Source organism: Glossina fuscipes, unplaced genomic scaffold, assembly GCF_014805625.2.
Source record: "Glossina fuscipes isolate IAEA_lab_2018 unplaced genomic scaffold, Yale_Gfus_2 0, whole genome shotgun sequence".
NCBI classification, from domain to species: Eukaryota; Metazoa; Arthropoda; class Insecta; order Diptera; family Glossinidae; genus Glossina; species Glossina fuscipes.
In genome coordinates this window covers 1,036,510-1,052,455 of record NW_023998414.1, presented here as the reverse complement: position 1 = coordinate 1,052,455, position 15,946 = coordinate 1,036,510, and the positions used below count along the sequence as shown (strand labels likewise).

At 32.7% G+C, this 15,946-nt stretch overlaps 2 long non-coding RNA genes across 2 annotated transcripts in view; both read right to left on the bottom strand.

Annotated features, from left to right (window-relative positions):
* Positions 1-1,371: 1,371 nt before the first annotated feature.
* On the bottom strand, positions 1,372-5,799 carry LOC119641356. The gene is made up of 2 exons (XR_005247820.1): positions 4,951-5,799; positions 1,372-1,765 (listed from the first exon to the last, which is right to left on the bottom strand). It is a non-coding gene; the product is annotated as an uncharacterized LOC119641356 (long non-coding RNA).
* Positions 5,800-7,273: 1,474 nt separating this feature from the next.
* The window catches only part of LOC119641361, a 25,354-nt gene continuing 16,681 nt past the window's right edge, over positions 7,274-15,946 (bottom strand). The window contains exon 2 of the long non-coding RNA XR_005247821.1: positions 7,274-7,492. This is a non-coding gene — a long non-coding RNA (uncharacterized LOC119641361). The remainder of the gene's footprint in view (positions 7,493-15,946) is intronic.

The following is a 15,946-nucleotide window of genomic DNA, read 5'->3' as shown; positions in this document are numbered from 1 at the left end:
CACACACACACACACACACACACACACACACACACACACACACACACGCACAGCAATCTACACCTAGTGCCGATAGTGCATTCCACTGAGGTCCCACCATCAGGAGCGTGCTAGCGACAACCAGGCCCCGCGAAGTAATACCTAACGGTGGTCCCGCGGGGGAGAGTGGTAGACGAAGTGTGTGTGGGGGATACTTTTTAGTACGTATGCGTCAGGGATGGCGAATCGTGCATGCTGCTACTAAGACCCAGCAGTATCTTTCGAAGATTTTCTACCTCCAGCTCACAGAGCAAAACAAAAAAAAAAACCTAATGCTTAGCTAAATTGAATTGCGCGGCCATTGCGGAAAGCAAAGCGCATTTTGATTGCTCTTCAAAAAGAAAAAAGGCAAGAAATCATACGCTAGAGTGATCTTGGACTGTTTGTAGTGGACTCTTTTGAAGGAGACTCCATACGATGATGAATAAAGTTAATAATAAATAAGAGAAAAGAAAAACTTTTCCATACTTAGTCCCGTGACTTATCTCATGCTCATCCAGCGATGCGATATATGTGTGCGTTCGATGTGCGTTTCAAATGAAACGAAATCAATGAACTTCTTGTGCAAACATATGCATTCAAATTCAATTACGTTCTCCTTTTTGTTAACGTGCATAGGAATAGATTTAAATGGAAATTTGTTGCACATGTGCGTAAAATGAAATCTTCTGAATGATTACAAATTTCCTTATATTTTACAGTAGCTTAAGCAGAATAGCAAACTGAATATCTTTATGAAGATACTTCTTTATGCTCACTCCTTCAACTGAGATGAGACGCTACCGTTTTCTTCTTTTCTTCCTCTGCCTCTCTCTATGTTTTCTCTTGTTCATTCTCTTGTCATTCATGAGATATGAGATTTTCATAATAGTTTTGTAACAAATGCAAACTTTTTTTATTCGTACTTACGGCAAGCATTTAATAAAATTGTGCAGCGTCATCAGCGTCAGTATCGTACTCATTGGGGACCTTGAGGCAAGAGATTTGCAATTGCCTGCCGTTTGCAGCTTGCTGCCTGCTGTCGGTTACTAGTTGCCGACTGCTGGTTGCTGACTGCATTTTCATTGTGCAATAATTGCAGTTCGCATTAAACTCTTTCTTAATTATGACTGCAATGGCAAATTATTCTGTCGGCCCTTTCTTCTTCATTTTCCGTGCGTTTTATTTAATTTTTTCTTCTTTTTTTTTGTTATTTATTTTTTTTTCTTTTCTTTGCTTTATTGTTATTATTTATTTTGCATGATTTTATTTTAATTTTTATTATTTATGTGACGGGTGTGCTCAGCCAGCTCATTCATTTTTTTCATCCTTCAGTTTGTAATATTCTGCTTCTTTTTTTTTTTTTTTTTTTGTTTTAATCTCTAGTAATAAAGCGAAATATTCTTTACAGGGAAGAACAAAGAGAAAAATAAAAAATAAAATTTCATTCATAGTAAGCTGTCTGTCCTTTACGTTTGGCTAGAGGGTCTATCGGTGCTTATGGAAGTGTTGATAACTGCCATTCATTTAATACGTTTATTGTATCGATGCACTGCATAAAGAATTAATTCATTATGACGGCACTGATGACATTGCTGATGATATCATGATTTGTAATATTTTCCTTTTTCTCTTTTCGCTTTTTTGTTATTTGCCTGATTATGTATGAATGATGATGAACGTTTCAAATCAGAGATTATTCATAAACAAATTCTCGAGGGTCTTAATTAGTCGTTATACAAAATAACTACATAAAAAAAATAAAAATAAAAAATAAAAAAAAAATAAAAATCGAAGAACATTATAAAATTTTTTGACCTAAATATTATTTTTCAATGGACTTGCTGCTTTTTCATTTTGGTGAAGAAAAATAAAAATAAAAAAGAATTCTTTCTCAGCCATACATTTTAAAGCATAAATAACTGTCAATTTTGCTATTAATAAACAAAAAACAAAAGAAAACCCACTTGGAAAAATGGCAGGTAGTCAAAAAGTCCACCCATTGAAATTTGAAATATATACATATATATATATATATATATATATATATATATTCATGTATATAAATAAACTAATTTGACACTAAAAGTATCAATAAAAGCAAAGTTTGCACGTTGGCGTAAAAGGTTTTTCCTCCTTACGCATGAATACCGCAAACATTCAAACAACGGTAGTTAAACGCCTACAGATTTATTTTTCTTTCTCTTTAGTAAATAATTTGTTCATATATTGAAGAGTCAGTCAGACAGTGAGTCAGTCAGTCAGTCAGTCAGCCCATCAGCCAGTCTATCGTTCATTCATCCCAACCAAAAAAGTACATATGTACACAATACTAATAAATAGGATTTTCTTTTTCTTCTTCTTCTTTTTAAGTTTCTTTCATCTGAAAAATACGCCTTTCCAGTTCAAAGTCATATTGAAAAGAATGCCATTATATATGGACATGAATACAATGGTACATAACTTTAAAATTGTTTCCTTTATTTTTCATATCACAAGCTAAGCGGTTGGCTTCATTTTCGAGTTATATTCAATGTATCTCCATCTATATGCCAAGAAGACACAAAAATGTTCGCAATCCAATTAGATAAATGCAATTTTAAGAAGCTGTTAAATCTTAGTACATTATATGCTGAACAGACTAGAAAGCAAGTTAATGCGTATTAGTCGGACAACGTCGACCATTGAATACCGTACACACTAATTCGATTCTATTGGAATTGTCGACCTATTTTCCTTTATAAATATTCAAAAATTTTACTTCCTTGGGATAAGAATCCCGACTACCCAGCAAGTGCGGCAGAGTTTACTTTGGTCGTAAGTGCAGTGAGTGCTCAGCCGGTTAAGTCGGTGGTAACACTTACTTACGATCGGGCACACGTTCACTACGCTACCGTCATCGCCTCCCTATCTCTTTCTCTTTCCTCATGTCTCTCAGACCGTCATCGTGTCACATGAATGAACGACATCCCCTGGGTAGTGATCATATTAAAAAAGGTAAGAGATAAACTAAACTAACATTACCGGCTGAAAAAATACAAATGTTCACGGGAGCAAAAAAATATAAGAATCATTCTGCCTCGGTTAGTGAACCTATAACTTACAATATTTATGTATATCGTTGCTTGCTTCTATGTGATATATGTGACTCAAGGAAAATATATATACATTTATACGTGCGTTTGAACGAAACAATTTACAAATAATGTCGCATTATTGGTTCACTAAGGGCGATGTAAGGTGAGGTAAGATTTGTATAATCTATCTATCTAGTTCTACCTCTCTCTCTTTCTCGCTCTCTCCCAGATCCATAGGAATAACAATTTAAACTAAACTAAACAGTGACACCGTTCGATGTGTACGCTCGCTTTTCATATCTATGTGAATATTGTTAAAACCCTATCCGTACTAATCAATAGATCAGTTAACGGAAGATCAAGATCAATTAAGTCAAGTTACTGAGAAAATTGCTTAACATATAAGGGAGCTTACAGAAATAAAAAACTTATTGTATGCGCATATATATATGTATATATATATATACATATATACATATATGTATATATATATATACATATATACCGTTCGTATAATTTAGTTAATTAACTTAGAACTCAGAATATTATGTTAATTGCTTGCTTGCTTTTGTCTAATGTGACTTATATGAAAAACGGTATATAGTTTTATGCAAATGAAACACCTGACAAACTATGTTGCATTACGTGTTCATCAACTGAGACATTAGCCAACGCTTTAGCATGCAAATACAAAAAATGTTATATAACAATAATGACACCAGATATTCTGATTTCGAATTATGCAGTCAAAGTCAAATGAAATGTTGCCGGTTAAATGAAGTTTGGTTGACGTCCTTTCTAACTCATCATCAATCTCAAGAGATATCTATCTATATGTTAATCGAACAATTTCTCTATTGAAATCACGTTAGTCGAATGCCGTGTGAATATCATTGAATTAAATGTTTATTACACCTTTTTTTTTTTTTTTTTTTTTTATTTTTTTATATTTCAAATCTAAGGCAAATAAGATATTACGACGAAGTAACAACATGCGTGTATGTATCATTAACAAAAGAATCGCTGAATAGTAAAAAATAAAAAAAAAAAACTAATTACTAGATAAATAGAAAAAGTATATAAAATGCAGTATGCGTGCGTTAGTGAACTTATAGCTTATAACATAATATATCGTGTGTTTCACTTATATGACTTATGTGACTTACGGAGAAAATGTACATACACGGGGGCATATGAATGAGACAGTTGACATATTAAGAAGCGTTATGCGTTCACTAACTACGGCATTAGCAATATGGTAATAAATTGTCAATGTAAGATAGGATTTAAAAAGATCGCAAATTTTCATCATGTAATCCGAGGCTGTAAGAACCGATGGGTATTTTTTTTTTTTAACTTAAGCTCTATCGAAAGGACCTAAATTAGCTTTAATGGCTTGCCACGAATACTATACATTTTTTTTCTGTTCCTTTCAATTTTGATTTCGAATTTTTATGATCTGGTCAAAGCCTTCGACTACGTCGCCTCGCTTGCTTATTCAAATTCACTTTACCCAGAATTGTAGGAATCGCGCATACAATAATCCCTTTAATAATTAAACATATATATGTAACGATACGTAATACATATATGGATTGTTAATAGAACAAAAGATTATTGGAATAGTTTGCTTTCCGTCGTGATAATTATCTTATATTGAGCCTTGAAGAGAGGAGAGAAAAATCGCGTATAATTGCAAACTAAAATTACAAGCAATTTTTTCCTTTTTTTTTTTTTTTTTTTTTTTGCTTTGTTTTTTATTATTATGGGATATAAGAAAAATATATAGGCAATAAATATTGTTTATAATAATATGTAATAAAGATTCTTAAATAGAGTAAACAATAAAACTTACCCTTAATTTAATTGTTGGCATTGGAGAGTATCTCGGTATAATCCCAATAATAAATAGAATCAGTATAAAATTGTAATTTGATTTCATTTCTTGCAATATATATTGCCGACGTGGCCGCCTCGCAAGCATACACTAACACACACACACACACATACACAAATGCACAGTAGCTTAACTTTATGCATTCAATGAAGTGAAGGAATAGCATAAAGTGCCGTAAAGATAAAGATGTGTGCTACAAGTGTGTACAAGTGTGTACGAATGTATAAATTGTGTTTTTGTTGTTGGTTGTTGAATTCCTTATTCCATCTGTGAGTTTGTATAGAAACTATAATAAATCTGTAGCAGTTATTTTATGGTTAGTATGCTGTTGTTTTAGTTGTTGCTGTATTGTTGTTGATATGTGTTTTTTTGTTTTTTTTTTTGTTAACTGCTGCTTGGCATGGCAAAGGCAGCAAAAGTAATTTGCAATCATCAACAAATTGTAAACAATTTCCGCAATTATATCTATTGCTTGCTGGCGCGCGTTGGCTGGCTGAGGCTATAGCTTGTTGCTGCTGCTACCACTACCACCACCACCACCACCAGGCGCATGGGCTTATACCATTTGGAAAGGCCAAAAAGCAACAAATTGTCGGAAAAAACGACGACAAATCAAGCCAAGAAGGAGGCAACATCGCAAGGAAGCCTGCCAAGAATTAAATAACAAGCAAGCAGAGCAACAGACAATGGAGAAGAACAAGACAATCGTTGCGAGGCGCGCGCGACAAGTGTAATAAATGCGAAAAAAAAAAAAAAAATTTTTAAATAAAAATAATAAATATAACTAAATAAATAAATAAATAAATAATAAATGATATAAAAAACAAACGAAATCAGTAACAACGAGAATAAATAAATAAAAAACAAAAAAAAAATTGTTTTCAAAGAATGTTTTGTTTACTCGAGATTGTTGTTGAATACTTTTTTCTTAAGCAAATTTTCACAAGTCTATTATAATAGATTTGTTGTTGTTGTTGTTGTTGTTATTTGTCTATTTATTCGGTTCTTAGTTTTGTGCATTTGTTTGTCGTAAAATTGACACTGATGACTGGTTGTTGGTTGATTGTCTGCTTGGTTGGCTGGCTAACTTGTTGGCTGGTTGGCTGGTTGGCTGGCTGGCTGGCTGTTTGGCTGTTTCGCTGTTTGACTGTTTGGCTGTTTGGCGGGTTAGCTGTTTGATTGTTTGGTTCTTTGGCTGGCAGTATTCTTGGCCGTCTCCTTGATTATATATAGTGTATGTAAAGTAGCATGTATCGTAGTGGTAGTGATGATGGGCTTAAAAGCAGTGGTTTCTTTGCCAAATATGGCTACGTTTCCGTTAAAACAATTGCGGAAGCTTGTAATTTGAATTTATAACGCTCTTATTCACTTTTCCAGAGCACACGCATGCAAACAAACATATATATATATATATATATATATATATATATTATAAGAAATACTTATTCGAAGTAAGAGGAAAAGCTTAAGAAAACAACCGCATATTTGAGTTTAAACGATTTCACATTTAAAATTGTTGTTCTACATTCCTTTTTGCGAGTAAATCGCAAATATTTCACATTTTTTTTTTTTTTAATAATTTGCTTCAATTTCTTCTTTTCTTTTCTTTTTTTTTTTTTTTTTCTTCCCCGTTATATATATGTGCTTATAAATTTACATTTATACTTCTTGCACACTCCTCTGCATAATCAAGTGCGCGCGTATTAATTTTCTTTATTATGCCTTTCCTTTAGCTTAAACACTTTACCGACACGTTCCGTATATTATTCTTTAATTATTATTATTTTTATTTATTTTTTGTTTCTTTATTACATAATTTTTTTTTTTGTTATTTAAATTTATTCAAATACTTATGTTCACCTCGTATCGTATAGCTGGCTATACGACAGCGTATGCACTCATGAAATAACATTCATTCGCTCGCTTTATTATCAATTCTTAAAGTCTGATGAATTTATGTGACGTTCGTCTACACGTTTGCCATTCAGTCAGACGCTGTCTATCAATTTTCTGTTTGACTTTCTTTTTTCCTTCTTTTAATTTATAATTTATTTATATTTCCTAAGCATTGATATCGTTTTCGTGTAACTTTTTTCAGTCATGCACGGATTTTCTTGCTTATGCAAATTTTCGATAATATTCTCTATCTCTCTCTCTCTCTCTCTCTCTCTCTCTCTCTCTGTCTGTCTGTCTGTCTGTCTCTCTCTCTTTGGCTGTTTTTGTTTTTTTTTTTTGCTCTTTCACTCTTTTTTGCAATTGTCCATGCGAGCAATTTATTATTCATTTTATTTTTTATATTCCTTCATGCAAGCATTCATTCATTCAGTCATTTATTTACTCAATCGTTCATGCATTCGTTCACTGTCTAATATATGCATTCCTTTAATTGATATTTTTATCGATTAATTTGCAATTTTTGTTTCAATCTCTGCAATCAATCAAACGAACATTTCTTTTAATATTCACTTCGAACAATTGTGTTCAGTTTTGCAAATTGTATCTGCAAAGAAACGATAAAGAGGAAAAGAAAGAAAAACAACAAAATTTTTTTTAATAAAAACCACAAAAAATATTTTATTATTATTACATCAACGTTGAATTATGCTCAGCGTAGTGTAGTAATTATCAAAAGCGACCGCAACAAAGTAAAAAAATGAGAAAATCGTGACCAACCCTTCAATCAATTAATGAAAAAATCAACATAGAATTTCTTGTTCAGTAACATTTCGAATTGTAAAGCCAGTGCTAAAAAGATGACTCTTTCACAACAAATGAAATTGTTCCCCGAGGGGAACGATTTTCACTATTCGATTTTCAATAATCCAATCTTTGTCGTACTATCGCAATGGAGAGAAGGAATTTTCAATTCTCGTCCCCCCTGTGCCCCCTTGTGCCTAACACTAGTATGAAACCATTACGAAGGCTACATAGCTCACCTTAATCTGCCTAAAAATGGGTATTTCGAACATAATCGTAGGGCAAGTCTACAATTACAAAAAACATTTGCTAAGGAAAGTAAAATATTACATAGGAAAGTTCTGTCACGTCTGCAGACTATATTCAACTTCATTATGTCACTTGTCTATTGCAGACACCAGAGATCAACAGTCAACCGATCCTTTCAACAAAATCGAAATTTTAATCGCGTTGTTCTCAATCTTAGCATATCATTGGCTTCTTTAAGTGAGCTGCTTCGGCAGATAACTTCACAAAAACGGGCGCCACGATTGGTAAAATAAATTTTTTTCAAAAAAAAAAAAAAGACAAACAAAAAAAATGCTCCAATACTTATTGGAATACAATTGGAATTTCTAGAAAATTATTGGTTGCACTGCTGCACAAGATGCAACATTGTGACCTACTTGCTATGCTAAGAGAGAACAAGCAAAGGAAAACTAACGTTTTCGCAATAGCCTGACAACAATATTCCATTTTGTTGTTCAATGTATGTAACAAAGCGTTTGTTGAAAACCATTGTAACAATTATTTTAGATATTAAATACATAATGCAGAGAAACTTCACTTTATTCCCAATTAAGTTCAACGCAATCAATATTGTATTAATCAGTTGAATTAAAGACGAGAACCATTCCAGCAGCCAAAAAAAAAAAAAAAAAAAAGAAAAATATTGCACCAAACAAAAAACAGCAAAAGAATTTTTTTTAACGCGAAATGTCACCTTTCCAACGAGCATAAATCTGAAATTGTTTGATCGATACTTTACGAGAAAACTATCAGTGCAGTCACCTACCGAAAAAATAATGGATTTCTTTTTCCCCAAACTAATATATGAGAAAACTATCCTAGAGGCTGAACATAAGCGCTTGATTTAGGTAATTTTCTTAGAATGTAAGGCGAAAAGTGATAGGAAAATGCCACAGCTATTTATTTTTATCCTTATTCTTATTACAATTTTAGACTAATGAAATAAATTCTTAGACTAAAAAAAAAAAAAAAAAGACATTGAGCGCTAGCAGCACAAGATGTTAAGTATTGAGACTAGTAGTTTGGATAAAGTCATATATTGTATTGATATTCTGTATTCTGTAGCTGATTGTACAATGTCCATAGGGTTAATCGTGCCAAATGCATTACTTCCAGCCAAGGTAAAGTTCAGGCGGTCACAGAGAGTCTACTTTATAGTGAGAATTTGTCCACAATTGCAGATTGGAGAGGAAGACTTCTTCAAGATCTATTGATGAGTTGCAATTGTATGATCAAGGCGAATTCTCCAAAATATTTGGATCTTGATTTTTTTTCAACATTTCTGGGATATAAAGGTGGAACTAATTGAGAGTTAATTGAGGAGGAGTGCTGACGATGGTATTGTAGTTTTCTTTTGTCTAATTTTCTCTTCAAACTTTTCTTCCAATGTATCTTGGGAGACCCAACTTAATTAGAGGTGCAGAAGCAGCATACTTCGCAGCTCGATCAGCCTGCTGCTCATTACCCAATAAACCTATATGACTAGGTAATCATAACATTTTACATTTTTCGCCGGCTGTTGTAATGATATTCCTTAATATGTTGACGGTGCTCCATCGCAAAGTCGAAGGATTCCGTATAGCTTTTAATACAGACAAACTGTCAGTAACAATGACAATTTTGAGTGTTTTTTTTTTTTTCATGGGCAAGGTTCGCAGCGTGAAGGATAGCTCTGGCGGCGATTGCGAAAGTTGAAGTACTTTCGTGAAATATATGATTGAGAAGAACTTGACCTGAAGCATCTATTACGGCGCAAGCATGTGGCAGACCAGAAGATTTTGAACCCTCTGTGTATAATAGATTTCAACCATTACTCTCCAGTACTTAAAAAATTAGTTTTGAAAAAAAAAAAAAAAAAGAAGAAGAAGCAATACACACTGCGATCAAATTTGAATCTAAAAAGAAAAACACTTTCATTTCATCCAATCACTAATCTATGTGTAGCTAATAAAACAAAACTGTTGACTTTTCTGTGACTGGCGAGTGTTTGTATGAAAATGTCGAATACAAAAAAAAAAACATGAATTTCTTAATAAATATAAATTATGTTAAATTAACTAATCATATTTTATGAGTATATATATATATATTGTGAGGGCCTTTGCGGCCCATTCTCTGGGGATGATGAGGTAACTCAGCGGGCCAGGAAACACAAGAAATTTCTATTGCGAGTCGTTTATAGTGTCCTTTTTATTTTATTATTTTATTATTGATTATCCGCGGTCGCGACCGACTTTTTAAACATCACTCACTCTACACCCCACTAAACGATTCTACCCTACCCTATTCTTAATCTCATTCTTATTCTACTCTTAATCTCTCTCTCTCTCTCTCTCTCTCTCTCTCTCTCTACCCGCCTGAGTGGCCGAGTAGGCAAGAGTCTCGACTAGCAACTCAATGGTCGTGGGTTCAAATCTTAAGTGCGGTAGAGTTTTTAATAAATGCAGTCCTATTAGTGGCTAAATTTTGAATAAGAATAATAATAATAATACTCTTAATCTATTCCTATTCTATTCTTATTCTATCCCTACCCTACTCTTAATCTACTCTTATTCCTTAGCCTTATGCGCTAGCTAATACTCTAACCTATTCTCTAGCTTACTCTCTAATTCACAGTCCCTTCTTCTTCTCACTCTCCCCCCAACTAGTTGTGCTAGTTTATGATAAAGAGTAAGAAGAAGGGACTAAATTAGAGAGTAAGCTAGAGAATAGGTTAGAGTATAAGCTAGAGCTATATATATATACACATATACAAATATATACAAACATACATATATATATATATATATATATACAAACTTAAATCTACGGCTGAGAAGTTCCATTTAATTTAAGATATGATTTATCGTTAAACATTAATTCGATTATCTCATTAATTTTCATCATCTGAACTACGTGGCGAGAGAGCAACTCGACTGTCACCTTCTTTTTCTATTGCTCTCATCATAAAAATGCTAATGCAACTTCGCGACAGGGTGTAAATTATTGATTTAGAACAAATGGCATTTAGGATAAAAAATATTTGGTTGAATTGAGCGCATTAGGTAGCATATCCTACTTGAGTACTTCCTTATGTTTTCTCGAAAGTTTTCGCTGTATGTGGGCGCAATTTATTATGATTGTTGTCAGTAACATTGCTCAGTGACCCCCAATCGCTCATATATGTGTTATTCATTATTTCAGATTTGGCATTATCTCTTCTTCTTATTCTTCTTAGTCTTTTGCTATAAAGACTTGAAATTATTGGATGACATGAGTCTGGCGTACACTCTGGTGCTTAGGATGACTGACATTTATGCAGGAGACCCAGGTTCCAATCCTGTGGGGATAGACTGAAAATTGTACTTTACTTCAGATATATTATGCATTTAAAATGGACTACCGTCATCTCATGTTGGTTGCGTCTGCTTGATTCAGATTTATTTTTTATTGCAGTGCGTGTGTACCTACGAAACATATCATCAACATTTTTCTAGAAATAAATGTTACTACAAATGCTTTCGGTTATCTCATTTTCCACGGTCCGCATCTGTTGTTCGCCTCGATTACTTCCTCCAAACGTCTACTATATTACATATATTTACACATACATAATATAAAACATTAGAATAAGTTTATATTTGTACTTGTGTGTAGCATATATGTAGCATGTAGCATATATGTAAATATATGTATACAAATTTATATATGTGAATGTATATAAAAATTCATATACATATATAGTATTATTTTAAAGTTATTTATTAACAATTATTAAATTAAAATTATTAATAACAATATGCCATAATGTCAGCAGGACTTCTTCGCAAATTAAGCAAAAAAAAAAAAAAAAAAAAAAAATGTAGCCGAACAGAAATCATAGGTAGTTTAGGGTAGAGAGCGACTTTGGGTATACCATCGTAATCACCCGTTCATTTAGGTAAGCGATACCTATCCGTTCTTCGTTCCGCTAAGAGTAATAATGACACGTGTATTCCTATTTGTTAATTGTAACTGTCTGTGGTTTGTCCAACGCAAGCCAAGCTTTAAGTTGTCCGTAGATAGCGTACCAACCCTTTTCGGCTATTTATTAATCTTTATGTCTTATGACAACAGTTGACATTACAAAAAAATCTGCGCGCAGTTTGATGAACTCGACGGATTCAAAGCATGCAGAAACTAACATAGTTTATAGACAGTAGCACAGTTGGGTACTATTGGTTGGTTAAATACTGTTATCCTATTTGTATTATCGACATACACAAGCGGTGTATATAATCGATGGACAACCTGGATTTCTATGTATTGGTTGAATTTGATTAGTTTTCCTAACGTTGTCCTCTCCATCATTATTACTATTAGCTATTATTCCTAAAACTGCGTATGTTATTTGAATTTATATTTCTAGTCCAGAGTAAACTTTAAAAATGTTACTTCCACTTCCACACAATGTTTCAATTGAACAAATAGTGACCGACAAAGTGAGAGACTTCTCGCATGGAAAAATCCAATGAAGATTGAAATTCTACATGTGACTAATTTTTGTTAGTCAAGAGTGTGCAGCAAAGATCCTATTATAAAATGATATATATATCAGCAGTGACCTTTGCCTTTGCATTCAGTTACTTCGTTTATTAAAATGTAATAATATTTTGAAATTAATGTCCGACAAGATATGTTAAAAGCTGTTAATGCATTTAATGTCGCATTGTAGCTTAGAAATGAAAAATTTTTATATTTAACGAACGAGGGTTAGAGGAAAGCCTTGTATGAAAAGCATATTTGATGGCATTTTACGAATCCGTCCATATACGTAGGAAACAAATATGTGACTTATGTGCACAACAATAACAACAACAACAATGTAAAATCCATTTGCTTATCTCAAAGTTTTATGTACTTGAATATAAACAGTAGCTACAGGAACATACATATATATATATATATATGTAACGTTTGCTTACACATGGCTGGTTTTGCATATATATCACTCTAGCACAACGCCCAACCTAACTAACGATTCAGTCAGTTTAGGTCTTAAGTGTTTTCTTACTGCTTTAGCTTATCAGTATCGTAATTTTTTAAGTTTGACTTAACTTACAACCGAGAGACTTTATACATTTTCTTGAAATTATTTTTCATTTGTTTTCTTATTTTTCTCGAACCTACTTTTATTCAGCCAAAGCGTTTGTTTGTATACATTGTGAAAAGGGACAACGAGAAACTACGAATTATGAGAGATGCTTTCAGTTTTCTGCTTTCTACATAAAATGCCAGCGAATCTGTCTGCGTCTCTTTGAGCAATGTAAGAGGTGCAATGCTATGCTATTCTGCTATGTCTCAAAAGCAAAATGAAAGAATGTCCAAATGTTTATCATCTAACATACGTACATACAATGCCTTAATGCCTTATGCACACACACACACACACATATATATATATATATATATATTTCATTCTTTAAATGCTTAGATTTTAAGGATATCCGTCCAATGATTTTTGTCACACAAAAATTAAGTTTTGATGGAAAAGACTTTTCAGACTTTCCGACCACTCTATTATTAATAGGATGCATATATATATATATATATATATATATATATATAGTCTTCCATTGAATTAATTATCATACGAAGCCGACATGAGCGGAACAAATATTTCATGCAAGCGCTCTAGTCGCACGACTAGGTGGCAGTTTTTTTTTTTTCTTCCTCTTTCATCTCTAATGTAAAAATGCAATACCGACAAGACATTGATACGCCGCACAATAGACCTTGGGATAATAAGTTAACCTAAATTCAAAAAAAAAAAAACTTTTAATTTTATAGTCAGGATTAGACAGGATTTGATGCAAGCATTTTGTAATGCATCTGAGCTATTTGCTGCCTACATGTGCATATATATAATGCTTAACCGATTGAAAATGCAAGAATTAAAACATCGTTACTTAGCCAGGAATAGCCCTGAACAGAAGTATGGATTCAACATATATATACAGAAATCGTTTAGCTCTTTTTTGGTTTTCGACTTTTCAAGGAATCGCTTGCAACAATTTTCACATGGAATTTTCATACAATCTTTTGCGGTAATCAGTTCATTTCATGGCTTATGCTGGAATTCTTGTAAGAATTCCCCTATACTTTTTTTTTTTATTAAATAACATATATATATTTTCTCTTATCCCTCGAAACTCAGAACATTTACCGGCTTCGTAAGCATTGTTCCCTGGCGAAGACCATGCCCATTGCATTTCCTAAAGTATATTTACGTACGTTAACGTAGGCGCCACCAGTACCATGTGTGAGCCAGTATTGCGGCTGAAAAACTTGACAACGCAGAGAAAATAAAAGAAGAAGAAGAAGAAGACGAAGTTTTTTTGCTGAGTTTGTTTGAAGTGGAAGGAAAAATCACTGAATAATAGAATATTGGAAGAGATTATTCAGCATATAGCAAAAAAAGAAAAAAAATGGCAATGAAGGGGATCTTCGACTCAAAGTGTAACAGACGCAAAATTTGAATATAAAAAAAAAAAAAAAATAAATAAATAAATAAATAAATAAAACATAAATTTCATCTACAGTCAATGTTAAATTAAAAGAGAGATTGATTTTTGGGCGATTTGCGTTTGATGAGAATTTCCTTTCGCTTATCGAATTTTCTCCCGCACATTCTACAAGATTAAAAAGCATGTATTTAATCAATAAAAAAAAAAAAGAAGAAAATTGCAGTTTCCCCTTTTAAATAACGCAAACATATCGACTTACATGCTTAACCAAAATTTAAAAGGAAACTGCAAGCGCAGTAGCTGAGAAGAAAAGAAGTTAATACAATTGAAGACTCACATAAATTGTGTATGTCGCATTGTACCAGAGAAGGGATGATTGTTTTTGTAATAAATTTAATCAGTGAGGATAAATATTGAAATTTTCATTCGTTCACAAGAATATTATGAATAATCTTGTCTAGCTTATGGAATAGTTTTTAGTTCCTCGCTATGATAGATGTGCTTATGAGCAAATTAAAATCATTTTTAAACTTAACAATATTGAAATTCATTTAAAATATCGTCAACGAGATCAAAACTCAGATATCGCTTTCAAGAGATATACAACAAACAGCGCTATGTTTATTTTTGCTCTTTTTTTGTCGACAACGTACCATTAGAGAGCCTTTACCCTTACAACCATTAGATAGAGAATACAGTTAGCAGAGTTATTATCGCAAAATCAATGCGAAAATAATGTAAAAAAAAAAAAATTAATTTTTTTTAAAATGCATTATATATACATATATGTGAGTACGTGTGTGTTATATATATATATATATATATATATAGATATAGAATATTGTATTGCTGCGGAGCGTGTAATTTTAAATACAGTTACTATTATGCACTGTTGTACTGGGGGCGATGTATTTATTGAAAAACTGCTAAAGCGAAAATTAAAATTAATATTGAACGGGCAACGGTTGAGCGCGAGAGACGTCAAGTTTGAAAAAAGCGAATAAGCGAATAATTAGGAAAAAATAAATAAAAATAACTAAATATGTATGTTACATATAAAACAAAAAATTCCTCTTTTGACTTTTAAATTACAGCAACAACAATGCCATCATTCTTTCTCCCTCTCAAGTTTTGTTGGTATAGCTTGGCCATTAACTTTAAGCAAATATGCCACTAAATCAGTTACGTTCAAGTGAATATTTGCTTATATATATATATATATATATATATATGTGTGTGTGTGTGTATGTATATCTTTCTGTTCGCAATTCCTGTAAATCTTTTTAATACACATAAACTCAAGCAAGCACACAGGCATATTTACACAAATATGCGCACACATATGCGCACAAACACGCAAACACACAAGCAAAAATTTTTATATATTTCCCCATCCATACTAAATGGTCGACAGCTAGTAGTTATGCCAGCAGCTAAACAACTATTAAGCGAGCAATAGCACATAACAGGCAGGCAGGCAGGCA